This window comes from Eretmochelys imbricata, chromosome 2, assembly GCF_965152235.1.
Source record: "Eretmochelys imbricata isolate rEreImb1 chromosome 2, rEreImb1.hap1, whole genome shotgun sequence".
Taxonomy (NCBI): domain Eukaryota; kingdom Metazoa; phylum Chordata; order Testudines; family Cheloniidae; genus Eretmochelys; species Eretmochelys imbricata.
In genome coordinates, this window is record NC_135573.1 from 185,499,136 (window position 1) to 185,513,910 (window position 14,775).

Consider the following 14,775-nt stretch of genomic DNA (forward strand, 5'->3'; position numbering starts at 1 on the left):
CAAATGGGAAAGTCTGCAACGTTTTCATTGAAATGAAGTAATGGAGATTTTTACTGAATTAAACCTGAAGACCAATAGTCAGTACAGTACACCTTCTTGTGTTTGTTGTAATACGAAATGCAGTTTATTTTACTAATCCATCACAGATTTCTGCGTGCCACAGATTTTTGTATTGGCAACTCATAATTGTATCCAAGAAGTTGAAGGGAAGCTGGGAATTTTGACAGATGTGTTGAGGGCATTATTGGGGCTTTTGACACAAAAAAAAAAGGCTTGGGTGGTTTCAGTTATGAGGTAAACACATAGGTTGGGTACTTGGCTGAAATAATTTTGTTTTTAAATTTCCACCATTCAGGCTTCAGAGATTACCCCACTGAAATAAATGACACAGCTTAAACCTTTCAGAGCTCTGTTTCAGGCAGTCTGCATACTTGGGAGGACAACTCAGTATAAGATTGCATTGAGAGTTATCTTCTCACCCATGAATGAAAGAGAGCCACTTTTTAAAAATGAAGGCTGTAAATTGTGGCGCACGCTTAATTGTGGAATATAGTGTCCTGTTCATGTATAGAATGGGTCAAGGTGGATTTGATTTAAATCACTAGTCAGAAAGACTCAATTTAATCATGGATTTCTACATAAAAGTGCATTCTTGTTGGTTGTTATAACCTTAATACATAGTCTTCACAACTCAGAGATAGATGTAGGTTTCATTTTTAGAAGGTACTCATTATATATTTTTAAAGTGATTTATTCTGAAAACTTTTCAGATTGGTTTTACAGCTATATCAGAAAATGAATGATTGTTTGGCTATTTCATTTACCAAATGTAATTGAAGCAGATATTTATGAAGTCATTGGGAGGTGAACTATCTCCAATTCAACAGGTTAATCATTAATATTTGGAGGATTTTCTTGCCATGCTGTATTAGGAGGAGAACATCACCAGACAGACATTTAAATTTGTTTAACTAAAACAACAAAGTTATGTATTCTGGATTTTTTTCTTCAACAGCAAACCTTAAAATATTAACCAAAGAAGCATATGAATTTTTGAATTTAGTTAAACATTAACGTTTTTTAAAATCAGGTTTGTTTTTGTTAAAATTCTTTTAAACTAAAATGAAATTTAAAAAACAAAAATCAACATCAGCCAGGTCAACATGAGAAACTTAAAATATTGGCTTCTGCAGCTAACTCAGTCATCTTCACCTTCATTTTCTTGTTTGTTCATAATCTGGAAAGAAAATCAAGATTCCTGCTTTTTCAGGTTCCCAATGATTTCTGAATTTGGCATGAATTAGTCCAAAGGAAGAAAATATTCTTTCTACATCAGCAGAAGAAACTACTGCTGTTAAAAGTGAGATTATCACTTCAGCGGTCTCTAAATCCAGGTGCTTAAGTGAATTCCACCAGTTCACTGGTGTGACTTCCTTTAAAACATCAGCAAACGTATATTTCTTGAATGGTTCACCCTTAGCTCTGAAGTTTATTATAGTTTGCATTATGGAGGGATGACGGCAGTTAAGGTTTGACCCTGGTACCAAGTGTTGAGAATATTTGTAAGACAATGAGCTGGAGATAGTGCTTGTCCCATTTGTTTTTTTAATACTTGTAATTTAACTCTGTCATTGCATATTTCTCTTTTTAAGATCTCACTCAGTGCCTTCCAAATTTCAACAGCATCAGTAATAAAACAGCTATTTCCCTGCATTTTGTTCAAGGCTCCGGAAATAGGCTTCAGGTTACTCAGCATGTGTTCAGCATTTCTCTTAAGCCCAATGTTGAGAACTTTGGGTGTGACAGTGCCATCAGTTTTTTCACAATTTTGTTCGCAAACTGTCATCAGATTAGGCCAGTTCTTGATCTAGTGCTCAAAGCAGTCCACTGCTGAGTTCCATCTCACATCTTGTGGGAGAGTTAGCTTCGTTCTTTCCACTTTTTTCAGAACAGCTGCTGCAGAAGTAGTTGTTGTGGAAGTATTTTGCAATTTTAACGTTAGCCTTTATTTCTGGAACACTGAAGTCTTTGGTTAGGAGGTGCATCAAATGAGCACTGCAACCATATGTTAGCTTGGGACTCTCTTCTAAATAATTTCTTCTCATCTTGGATACATTTGTAGCATTGTCTGTGACCAAGCTGTGTACTAGACATTTGAATTTTTTTTTCACAGTTTGTTATAGCTTTTACTGCTGCTACTTGTAAGTATTCTGCTTTGTGAGCATTTCCTGACATATTGATGTTTCTGTAAGGAAGACATTCCCTTCTTCTGTTGTCACACAAGCACATACAACTGGATCATTGTGGACGTTGCTCCACCCATCAAGACTCAGGTTAACAATTTTACCCTCTAGACCTTTTGCACACTGCTCAATTTCTCTTTCATACACTTTATCCAGCAATTTGCCTGTGACATCTGTTCTGTTGGGTGGCCTGTATCCTGGTTTTAATGACTGAATCATGTTAATGAAGTGTGGGTTATCAATCATCTGGAAAGGAGAGTTTGTTGCATAAACAAACCGGGCAATTTTTTCATCAGTTACCTCTTTTAGTAGTCTGCGGTTCTTGTCACAAACTTATCTGTGGTTGTTTCTGAATGATGGAGATTTTTTTTTCTTTTTGCTACAGGTGATATACTGTGGCTATGTGACATACGTGATGTAACTGAAACACTATCATTGGTAGATAACTCTGAAACTGTAGAAAATGATGGTGATCTTGAAGGTGGATAGTCTTCAGAATCCTGTATGTTGAGGATGGATTCTCTTAAACAAAATAAGTCAATGCAGTTATTTAATTATTATTCCCATACTGCTCATTTAGTATTACTCAGTACTACTTTAAAGGTGAAATTATAAAAGGAAGATTTGCCTATTTCAGCTATTTATTTTTTTATCACAACTGCATCTAAAATGATAGTACCATAGAGTAACAACTATATTTTTGCTCAAACATGAGAATTCAAGAATAGTCCAGAAGGAAGACAGCCAGTCCTTAAGGAAGAAGTATGGAATAAAAAAGTTTACCAACCTGAAGATCCTGCATGTTCAGACATGTTCCTTTCATCATCTTCAACGCAGCTTCCTCCTGAGAAGGAACGCTTCTCATGATGTTGTTTCATTCGGGCAACCAGGCCTTGCATTTCTTTGTTGCACTGTTTGCATTTTGCATGCATGCCTGTCTCATCCACAGGTAGAGGAACTTGATTAAAATATTCCCAAACTGGGTCTCTTTTACGGTAGGCTACCATTATAGGTTTTCCCTTCTGGTGAGAAAAGGGTATGGTAGATCTTAAATCCAATGAAGGCTACATTCAGAAAGACCTCAAGACTTCTGGAATATGCTGCTCAAACAGTGTCACTTTTGTTTATACTGCCTGTCCCTCCGTTCTCACTTTTATCTCCAGACTTCTTATTGTCCAGATCTCTTTCGCCCCAACAATCTTCTATTCATTGAACTTTTTGAAACTTTGCACTTTTAGGGAGAGGTAAGGGATTGACTCTGTGTACACAAATTTGCAGAGGAACAGTAGGGTTGAGGTCTGTTATTTCTCACCTCTAGCTAGTTATTTATTTATTTATTTATTTATTTAAAAACTTTTTTTTGCTGTTAACAAGCATGTTATGTCGGGAGACACAAATCCACAGTTTGAAAACTGCAAAACTAAACATCTCTGATGGTATCTTCCAGACTGAGCACTGAGTCCCATCGGGTAGATAGAAAGATTAACCTAAATAATCTATACAGAAGCCCCTGGAACCCGGTAAGATTGGTCCCTAATCCATAAACTATTGGAACTCATTTACAAAACTTTTCGTCAACATTACATGAATATATTGTCTCATACTATAGAATTAGAATTTATAACCCCTATTCCATGATGAGATATCTTTGAGCTATAATGAATCTTAATTGAAACTATCTTTAGATTGGATTTTTTTGATAAAACGCTTTTTGAGGAAAAAACCTATTTTAAATAAAAAAAAAAATTGATTTTTATCCACCCTGGAATGGGTTATAGTAACATGAGCATGTGAACTTTCTGTGCTAGAAATATAGACAAGAAAAATAACCAGCACATACATGATGAAGGGAAAGACCGATGTAAAATGCAAGAGGTGGCAATAATTGACCCTTCAGCACTGAAGTATTAAATTACATCTTTCTTAGCAAGAGTTGCTGCCAAATCTAGGATAAATTTTCATTCCAGTATAGCCTGCCAGAGGTGAAATTAGGGATATTTCAGGGCTTATCTATCTGGGGATATTAATCAACAGAATTCTACTCTAGCTATGTTGGTGTAACTCCCCATGTAGACACTCTTGTTAAACCCAAAAGAAAATAGAATAGTTGTCAGTGCATGTATGTAAAGAGAATCTTGGAAAAAACACTTGCTTAAAAATTATTGCATAGGTGGTTGAACCAACATGAAAAGAATTGAATGTAGTTATTCTGTATAGTGTATTAATTTTTTTATGAACTTGCAGCTTGAAATGCTTTCGTAAAAATTTCTTTGAGCTCACAGTGTGACCTAATTAAAAATGTGAGGTTCAAAATTAAAGCAGCATAATGTATGGTTTTTGTGAATTACTGTTGCCTCAAACATATTGTTCTTGTTCTGATGATTACAGTGAAGTGACTGTTCCAAAATGAAGAGTTGTGCGAATAAATCAGAAAAACTGTGCAAACCTACTGCAAAAGAAAAATTAGATAAAATTTTGGATAAGGTGGAGTTAAGGTCGTAAAACACACACAACCTTCCCCGCCCCCCAAGAATATTGGATATGGAACACTGCCTAATATAATATAATATACGTGAAGAACTGTATGAAATGTGGCAGGTCTCTACCTCATTCTGTGTAATCATATATTGTGCCTTCTCAGTGAGTACACATGGAGAGCAGGACAGGGTGGAGCATTCCACTGCTGTATAGTAAATAGTTCAATATAAAAATATTAATAGTTACTTGATTTTTTTAAAAGGTATATTCTAGGTTAAAAGAATGTTAAGATTGCAAAGTCAGAAAATGCTGAAGTTAAGGTTTTCCACGTGCTGATAACTTTGTCCTTGGTTCTTTATACACCATGAATATGTTCTTTGAGTATATGAATACTTTTTTTAACCACGTGATTTATTCATTATTCAGTGTGCAGGTTGGATGGTGAATGAAATGGGTATGCGATGAATGAGGTGAGGGTCGAAAGGCAACTTTCATCATGAATTACAGAGGTTGAATTGTGTACAGTGAATGGGCCCACATGTTGAACAGTGAGGAAAAGTGATGCATTCATAAGTCAGGAAATGCCAAGTTAAGTTTGCTCCTGCAGTGTTAATTCTGCCTTCATGTGTGTATGCAAGGTAATAGTTTTCAATTGCATGATAAAATACTGTTTTTTAAATAAGACTGCCTCATTCAATGCACAAATGGATTGATGACTAGGAAGTATTTATTCTTTTAACATACGTTTTGTATGAAGTAATATGTTGTTGGGAACTGTTGACATTTGGCCGTAACTGAGTTGTGCAAATGTACAGCTGCACAAGGTGTCATGTAAGTTATGGTTGTGCTTAAAACTAGGATTCAAGGTAACCAGTATTACATCTAAAATTGAGGCTTATGTTAGACTCAGTTACCATATTGAGACTAGACCATTGATCCATTTAGTTGGGTATACTGTGTCTAACAGTGGCTATCAGTATGAAGAATGATTCAGAGAAAGGCATAAAAATCAGTCTCCAGTTGTGCAATGTTATTCCATGGAGGCAGATTTCTTCCGAAACCCATCTAGCCATCAGTTTCTGTCCTGAAGTATAAGGACTAATAAACCATTGAAGTTTTATTCTGGAATAGATATACAAGTCTCTTCTGTTTTGCATAAACATCTCACCCTTATTTAATCTTAGTAAGTTTTAGAGGGTGAGTAATACCGTGTGGCATTAAATTTCACAAGAAGGTTGCCAGCATTTCTGTAGGGATATCTAAATTTACTAATTGCTAGTAAGGTCAAATGGTACATGTGAAAATTCCATAAAAGGTATGATACTATCATGGGTAGTAACTCAGGGTTTTGTCTCATTCTTTCATGTATACCTGACGTTTGTCACTGCTATACTTTCAGTAATGTCACTTAAGTGTACATGTAGTCTGAGATTTATGTGCATAACAGGGTAGATGACCATGTACACACCCATACGTGTTCTTCATACCCACACCAAATGTCCACGTATGCTGTGCTGGATATGGGCAGAATGCTTTCTAAACACATATTCCCACATTCACACTGCTGCTTTCGGAGCCAATGTTAGCGCTGTCATTTCAGGGCCAGTATTCCGGGATACTGTGCATCGCAGGAGATGCTCTAGGAACCACTTGGCTGTGTGGTCTTGGTACTGGCTACCTCCTTCACACATTGGCCAGTGGCAATTCCTGCTCACCTTTCCCTCCTGCCAAACTATATGGAAGAGATGGAGCAACTGAATGATCATCTGGCTCTACTCTTGCTCCTTATTGTGGGACTAATGTTTATGCAACAGCGTAGGTGACCAGCAAGATGCTGGGTGGAATCTAGGCAGAACTTTCTGACACGCCAAAGATGGGAGGCCATGAAGTTGAGTGACATTCCGTTCAGGTCCCTTGAAACAGATATGGTGATTTCCAGTATTTCCCACAGATAGACTGTTGCTTCTGGTTCAGGAGAATCACCACAGTGTAATAGAATCAAATTGTTTTGGAAACCTGGGATGACAAGCAGTGGCTTCAGAACTTCTGAATGAGGAAACAGACCTTCGTGGAGCTGTGTGAGGAGCTTGTACCACACTTCCAATGCTAGAACATTTGATTGAGGAAAGCCATACCAGTGCAGACAGGCTGGGAAGTCCACTGTTGGGGTCGTGATTGTGCAGGTTTGCAAGGCTAGTAATGGTGTGATCCCATGAGTGGCTCCCATAAGTAGAGTTCTTCTTCCAGGGATTGCACATGTGCATTCTTCTCTAGGTGTGCGCATGCCCATCCACAGTTACCGTAATTTTTTCCTCTGTGGTACCGGTCTCGGTGATTCAAGTGTCCTCTGTTGCCATGCAACTTTAGTACCAGTATAAAGCACCCAGCTGACCCCACATCCTCTCAGTTCCTTCTTACTGCCTGTGATGGTCACTGGAACTACTCTCCTTGCATTCACAAGTTCTTTCAGTGGACTTTCTTTGTTGTACATAGTTAGTTTTAGTGAAGTTTAATAAATTAGTTACCATTTTTTTCGGGTGTTTTTGTCTGTTTCCTGGTGCTGGAGAATGCCTTGGTCACCAGGAGTCAAGCTCTGCACCTCTTGCAACAAGGCTATGCCCCTGTGTGACCCACACTCAAGCTATTTGAAGTGCCTGGGGGAAGGTCATATTGGGGACTATTGCCAGATTTGCAAGGACTTTAAGCCTTGCACAAAGGAGGATTGGGAGGCCAGGCTGATGTTCCTGCTCATTGAGGTGGCACTGAGACCTCCATCTGAGCCAGGCCAGTCAGACTCTGCACAAAGTGCCTCTGTGCTAGTCAGAAATGCTGCTTCTATTGTACCGGAGTCCTGTCACTGATCACCATGCTTAGTGCCTAAAAAAGGCATAAGAAACAGCCTGCCGAAAGGCAGCGATTCCTGGCACCAAAGATTGCCAGTTACAGGGGTCAGAGTAGGATAATATCTAAGCCAAAGCACTTCTTTGCCTTAGTACTACAGAAGCAGAAATGGAGAAAGAGCACCCACATCTAGTGCTGGCCTCCTCCTGACAAGACAGTCTCCCCGGATGACTAAAGGGTGTACCAACAGTTAGAGAGTGGCCTTAGATCTGGGCATACAGATGGAGGTAGTCAGAGTGTCTGTCTTCCCGGAGCCTGGTTGACATGTTAGTCACTGTGGGCCCTTCAAAAGTGAGGGTGTTGTAGATTCAATTAAGTCTCTTGCATCCCTTCCCCCTACTTCAAAAAGGGCTGAACAAAAATACTATGTTCCCCAAGGTTGAGTTCCTTTACACCTCCCTTCCCTCCCTCCCCCCCGAGATCCCTGTTGGCATCGGCTGTCAGTGAGAGAGGGTCATCAGGGTACTACCACGAACTCAACAAATTAGACTTGTTCAATAGGAAAGTTTATTCTATCATGGGGTTATAACTCAAAATTACAAACAGATACGATTTTAATGTGGGACTCCATGCAAAACTTCAAAGACTTGCTCCCACAAGAGGCCAGGCAAGAGTCGTCCTCACTAGTGGACAAGGAACAATCATGGCGAGGGCCTCATAGCTGGTCCAACAAGACTATTCAGGATCCGCCTTTCGAAGGAGCTTTGCACTTTTTGTAGCAGACGGATTTGAAGCTTCATGGACAAAGACTCAAGAGCAACCGTTAAGTCCGTTGGGTTGTATACCAAGCACAGTAGAAGTGGGATATACCCTCCAGTTTATTTCTAATCCTCCTTCCCACTCTCCCTCATCGTTCATCTTCAGGGACCCCTCTCCTGAAGAACTTTTGGTCCAGGAGGTTCAGTCTCTTCTTTGGGTGGGAGCCATGGAAGAGGTGCTGTGGAATTTGAGGAAAGGGGTTCTACTCCCATTATTTCCTAATTCCGAAAGACAAGACCTATATTATACCTTCAGCAAGTCAACCACTATGTTAACAAGCTAAAGTTCCACATGGTCACCCTGGCATACATTATCCCCGCTCAGGATCTCGGAGGCTGGTATGCCACCCTCAGTTTAAGAGATGTTAATTTTCATGTGTCAATATACCATAGTGAACCACTCGCACTGCCAATTCATGGTACCCCTGTTCGGCCTGTCTGCAGTTCCTTGGGTGTTCACAAAATGTATGGCAGTAGTGGTAGCTTTCTTGAGGACCTTAAGGGTGCAGGTCTACCTTTATCTACATGACTGGCTAGTCAAGGGCTGCTCCAGGGCTTAGGTAGGGTCCAACGTTTGACTTATCCAGTTGACATTCAAGGTAATAGGCCTTCTGATAAATGAAGTCTACCCTCTTTCCAGTGCAAAGGATAGAGTTTGTTTGGGCTGTGCTCTGCTGAACTCTACCCAGGCCAGGGCCTACCTCCCAGAGATTCAGTTCCAACCAATCCAATCCCTGGTAGCGCATCTCAAATGTCATCCAATCACAATAGCCTGAAATTGTATTAGGCTCCTAGGTCATATGGCCTTGTGCACATATGTGGTATAATATGCAAGGCTGCATCCCAGACCCCTCCAGATCAGTGTATTCACCAAGCTATAGCCATCTGGACAGTGTACTTGCGTACCTCCACATGTTCTCCTGTCCCTAAATTGATGGTTGGATCATCTTATAGTTTGCGTGGACATTCCCTTTATACGCCCAAAACTGTCAATGAGTTTGGTCTCAGATGTGTCAGTGTTAGGATGGGGAGCTCACCTACAGCCCCTCGGAACTCAGGGCCTTTGGTCTTTGTTAGAACTTTCCCTTCACATAAACATCAGGGAACTCAGAGAGGTTTGCCTTGCCAGACAGGCCTTTCTGCCCCACATTAGGGGTAGAAACTTTTGTCTCACAGACAACACTGCAGCCATGTTTTATCTCAACAGGCAAGGAGGCGCTTGCTCTTCCCTCCTTTGTCAGGAAGCAGTGCAGCTATGGGAATTTTGCATAGCCTATTCAATCAATCTTGAGACCTCTTATCTTTCAGAGGCACAGACTGAGCTAGCAGATCACCTCAGCAGGTATTTCTCCGGTAACAATGAGTGTTCTGTTTTTCCGGATGTGGCAAGAGTCATTTTCCAGCAGTGGGACACTCCCCAAATAGACTTATTTGCAAACAGATACAACAGAAAGTGTCAGCAATTCTGCTCACTACAAGGCCACGGTATGGGTTCCATCACAGATGTGTTCCTGCAACCTTGGATGGGGCAATTTTGTTTTGCTTTTCCACCTGTCTTACTCATGCACAGAGTACCGCTAAAGATCAAGCGGGACCAGGCCTGGGGTATTTTGATTAGTTCCAGCATGGCCCCACCAACACTGATATGACACTCTGCTAGACCTCTCAGTGGCGACTCCATTCCCATTTCTGTTGCACTCAGACCTGATCTCCCAGGACTATGGTCAGCTGCTCTACTCGAACCTGAGCTCCTTTCATATGAGGGCCTGGAAGCTTCATGGCTCAGTCTCAGAGAGCAGGCTTGATCAGAGCAAGTTTATAAGGTTCTTTTAGGCAGTAGAAAGCCCTCCACCAGAGCTACTTACCTCTTGAAATGAAAGCGGTTCTCTGTCTGGGCATCCCAGTGTTGAGTCTCGCTTATACGTTAAGCCATATAAGACATAGTTAAATATTTATTGCACCTGAAACAGCAAGACTTAGCAGTCTCTTCTGTCAAGATACACCTGGCAGCAATATCCACTTTCCACCCTCAGATGGATAACCAAGCTGTTTTTTCAAATGACTGATTCCTCGAAGGCTTAGAAAGGTTTTTACCATCAAGTAAGGAAGCTGGTTCCTCCTTGGGACCTGATCCTGGCCTTGTCAAAACTTGTGGGACCACTGTTTGGGCCTTTAGCAACATGCTTCTTCTTAATGCCTCTCCTGGAAGGTGTTATTCTTCGTTGCTATCGCTTTGGCCAGAAGAGTGTCAGAACTTCATGTTCTGACATCTGAGTCACCGTACACAGTCTTCTTTAAAGATAAGATGTATTTACGTCCTCACCCCAATTTTCTCCTGAAAATGGTTTCACATTTTCAAAGCAATCAGGCAATTTACCTACATGTCTTTTACATGAAACCCCATGCAAATAGGAGTGAATAATGTCTTCACTCATTGGATGTTAGACAGATTCTAACTTTCTACATAAAAAGAACTAAACCATTCTGGAGGTCCACCCAACTGTTTGTGGTCATAGAAGACAGGATGAAAGGTCTCCCAATATCTTCACAGACAGTTTTGTCCTGGATAATTTCATGTATTTTTTATGTTCAGGCAGGTGTTTTGCTGCCAACTAACCTGACTGATCATTCCACAAGATTGCAAGCATCCTTGGAAGCATTTTTAGTGCAGAGCTCTATTCAGGAAATGTGTAAAACAGCAACCTGTCTTTAGTGCACACCCTCTCATTACGCCATCAGTCAGCATTCAAGAGATGAAGCAAGATTTGGTCGAGCTGTACTGCTGTCTTTGTGTATGTGAATTCTGATTCCTCCGCCTATTTAACTGCTTGGAAGTCACCTAGAGTGGAATGCGATTATTAACCTTTTGTAACTTGTGCTTCAAGATGTGTTCCACTTGTTCATTTCACAACCCACCCTCCTACCCCTGTACATAGAATCATAGGACTGGAAAGGACCTCAAGAGATCATCTAGTCCAGTTCCTTGCACTCATAACAAAACTAAAGATTAGTCGCATAACACTCATCTAGACCATCCATGACAGGTGTTTGTCTAGCCTGCTCGTAAAAATCTCCAGTGATGGAGTTTCCACAATCTCCCTACGCAATTTATTCCAGTGCTTACCTACCCTGACAGGAAGTGTTTTCCTGATGTCCAACCTTAACCTCCTTTGCTGCAATTTAAGCCCATTGCTTCTTGTCCTATCCTCAGAGGTTAAGAGAACAATTTTTCTCTCTCCTCCTTGTAACAACCTTTTATATACTTGAAAACGGTTATCATGTCCCCTCTCAGTCTTCTCTTTTCCAGACTAAACAAACCCAGTTTTTTTTCAGGCTTCCCTCATAGGTCATGTTTTCTAGACTTCTAATCATTTTTGTCGCTCTTCTCTGGACTCTCTCCAATTTGTCCACATCCTTCTTGAAATGTGGCTCCCAGAACTGGACACACTACTCCAGTTGAGGCCTAATCAGTGTGGACTAGAGCGGAAGAATTACTTCTTGTGTCTTGCTTGCAACAGTCCTACTAATACATTCCAGAACGATGTTTGCTTTTTTTTGCAACAGCATTACAGTGTTGACTCATATTTAGCTTGTGGTCTAGTATGACCGCCAGATCCCTTTCCACAGTACTCCTTCCTAGGCAGTCATTTCCCATTTTGTATGTGTGCAACTGATTGTTCCTTCCTAAGTGGAGTACTTTGCATTTGTCCTTCTTGAATTTCATCTCATTTACTTCAGACCATTTCTCCAGTTTGTCCAGATCATTTTGAATTATAATCCTATCCTCCAAAACACTTGCAAGTCTTCCCAACTTGGTATCATCCGCAGACTTTATAAGTGTACTCTCTATGCCATAATCTAAATCATTAATGAAAATATTGAACAGAACTGGACCCAGAACTGATCCCTGAGGGATCCCGCTTGTTATGCCCTTCCAGCATGACTGTGAACCACTGATAACTTTCTGGGAACAGTTTTTCCAACCAGTTTTGCTCTCACCTTATAGTAGCTCCATCTAGCTTACATTTCCCTAGTTTGTTTGAGAAGATCATGTAAGACTTAACTGAAGTCAAGATATACCACGTCTACTGCTTCCCCCCATCCACAAGGCTTGTTACCCGTCAAAGAAAACTTATCAGGTTGGTTTGACATGATTTGTTCTTGACAAATCCATGCTGACTGTTACTTATGTTATCTTCTAGACATTTGCACATCGATTGCTTAATTATTTGCTCCATTATCTTTCCGGGTACAGAAGTTAAGCTGACTGGTCTGTAATTTCCTGGGTTGTCCTTTTTCCCCTTTTTATAGATTGGCACTATATTTGCCCTTTTCCAGTCTTCCATGACTTTTCAAAGATGATAGCTTATGGCTCAGATATCGCCTCATTCAGCTCCTTAAGTATACTAGGGTGCATTTCATCAGGCCCTGGTGACTTGAAGACATCTAATTTGTTCAAGTAATTTTTAACTTGTTCTTCCCCTATTTTAGCCTCTGATCCTACCTCATTTTGACTGGCATTCACTGTTACATGTCCAGTCACCAGCAACCTTCTTGGTGAAATCTGAAACAAAGAAGTCATTAAGCACTTCTGCCATTTCCACATTTTCTGTTATTGTTTCCCTCCCCCCCCTCGCCCCATTGAGTAATGGGCTTACTCTGTCTTTGGTCCTCCTCTTGCTTCTAATGTATTTGTAGAATGTTTTCTTGTTACCCTTTACGACTCTCACAGCCAAGGCATGTACTTACCCCTCAGGTGTACTAGTTTACTGTCCTCTACTCCCCTTGCTCCCTTCTACTTACATGATTCTGGGGTTGAGATGTGACCGTAAGGGGATTATGACACAGCTAGGTGTATGGACAAGTGTACAGTCACTAGTTTAGATGTACCTAATTATTCTGTGCTCTATTCTTTTTGTAAAAGGTTGACATATTATACTGATATATTCCAAGCCTGGAAAATGTAAATATGATTTTAATTATTTTATATTAAACTGCAATTGCCATCCATTGCGTTCACGTTTGTCTGTTTCAGTAATACATAGATACAAGTACATTTTATCTCATTGCACTCTGGACTAAATGAGGAATATGGACGATACTAACTGAATAGAGTAAAAATTTTGTTATCTGGCATGTTGCGGAAATGGGGGTGCCGATAAGTCAGAAATTCCAGTTAGTTAATAGGGAAGGAATTGGGGCCTGGGTGGGGGCTCTGGGCTGGGGGCTGGGGCACGGGAGGGGCTGTGAGGTGCCAGATCTGGGTGGCGCTCACTGCAAACGGCGACATGTCCCTGCTGCTCTTAGTCGGAGATGCAGCTAGGCTGCTCTGCTTGCTGCCTCCACCTGCAGGCGCTGCCCCCACAGCTCCGGCTGGCCTTAGTTCCCGGCCAATGGGAGCTGTGGAGCCACTGCTTGGGACTGGGGCAGTGTACCTCCTCCTAGGAGCAGTAGGGACACGTTGCCGCATGCGGGGAGTTGCTGAAGGTGAGCACCACCCGGTCTAGCACCCCGAAACCCCTCCTGCGCACCAGCTCCCTGCCCTGAGCCCCCCTCCTGCACCCAAACTCCCTCCCAGAGTGCACGCCCCTTCTCACCCCCTACCCCCCCGTGAACCCCTCGTGGCCGTTCCTCCACCTAGGAGCAGCAGGGACATGTCTCTGCTTTTGAGGAACCACATGGAGCTAGATAGGGAGCCTTCTGGCCCCACGCCAACTGGACTATAAACTGGGGTTTCAATGAAGATCAGAAATGCTGGTTTATAGAGCTTTCCGGTTGGTAAAGTGCCGGATAACAGAGCTTTTACTGTAGTTTCTTTTACTGTCTATTTACATGCACTTAGAGCACTCAGCATATTTCTGTTATTTTTGTAATCCTACATAAAATATTGTTACCTTTTACTTTAATAAGAGTAAAATGTTTAGTATGTTTTGAATGTGAAATATAACTACTTTTTTCCTGCTACTGGAAAGCAAAACTACTCTTACGAACAATAGTTTTATTAAAATAAAACAGAGATTTTTGAGAAATCTGTTAATTGCCTCCAAATAAATTCAATCTTATCCTTAATTTTTACAGTATACCCCCTACTTTAAAATAATTACTTTTTAGAGCTTTACATAAATATGCTAGTATGTTCACATAAAGCCTAATGTATGCCATTAATATAAATGTAATGTAGTAATAGACTTCTATTTTTTTCATCATGTTATTTGGAATATACAATGTTAATTGCTAAGTGAATTTTGTTTTTGTTTGAATATGTTGAATTTATTCAAGAGGAAAAGTTGTTCAGATGTTGTTTCCATAGATTTCTGCTGGCTGGAATGATAAACAGCTTTAGTTTCAACCATTCATCTATAAATCTGCTCATGAAGAAAACACAGTTAGAGCTG

The 14,775-nt window shown here is 40.7% G+C and overlaps 1 protein-coding gene across 15 annotated transcripts in view; it reads left to right on the forward strand.

Moving 5' to 3' along the window:
* The window catches only part of CLASP2 (cytoplasmic linker associated protein 2), a 276,272-nt gene that overhangs the window by 37,166 nt on the left and 224,331 nt on the right, over positions 1–14,775 (forward strand). The gene's annotated exons all lie outside the window — the stretch shown is intronic.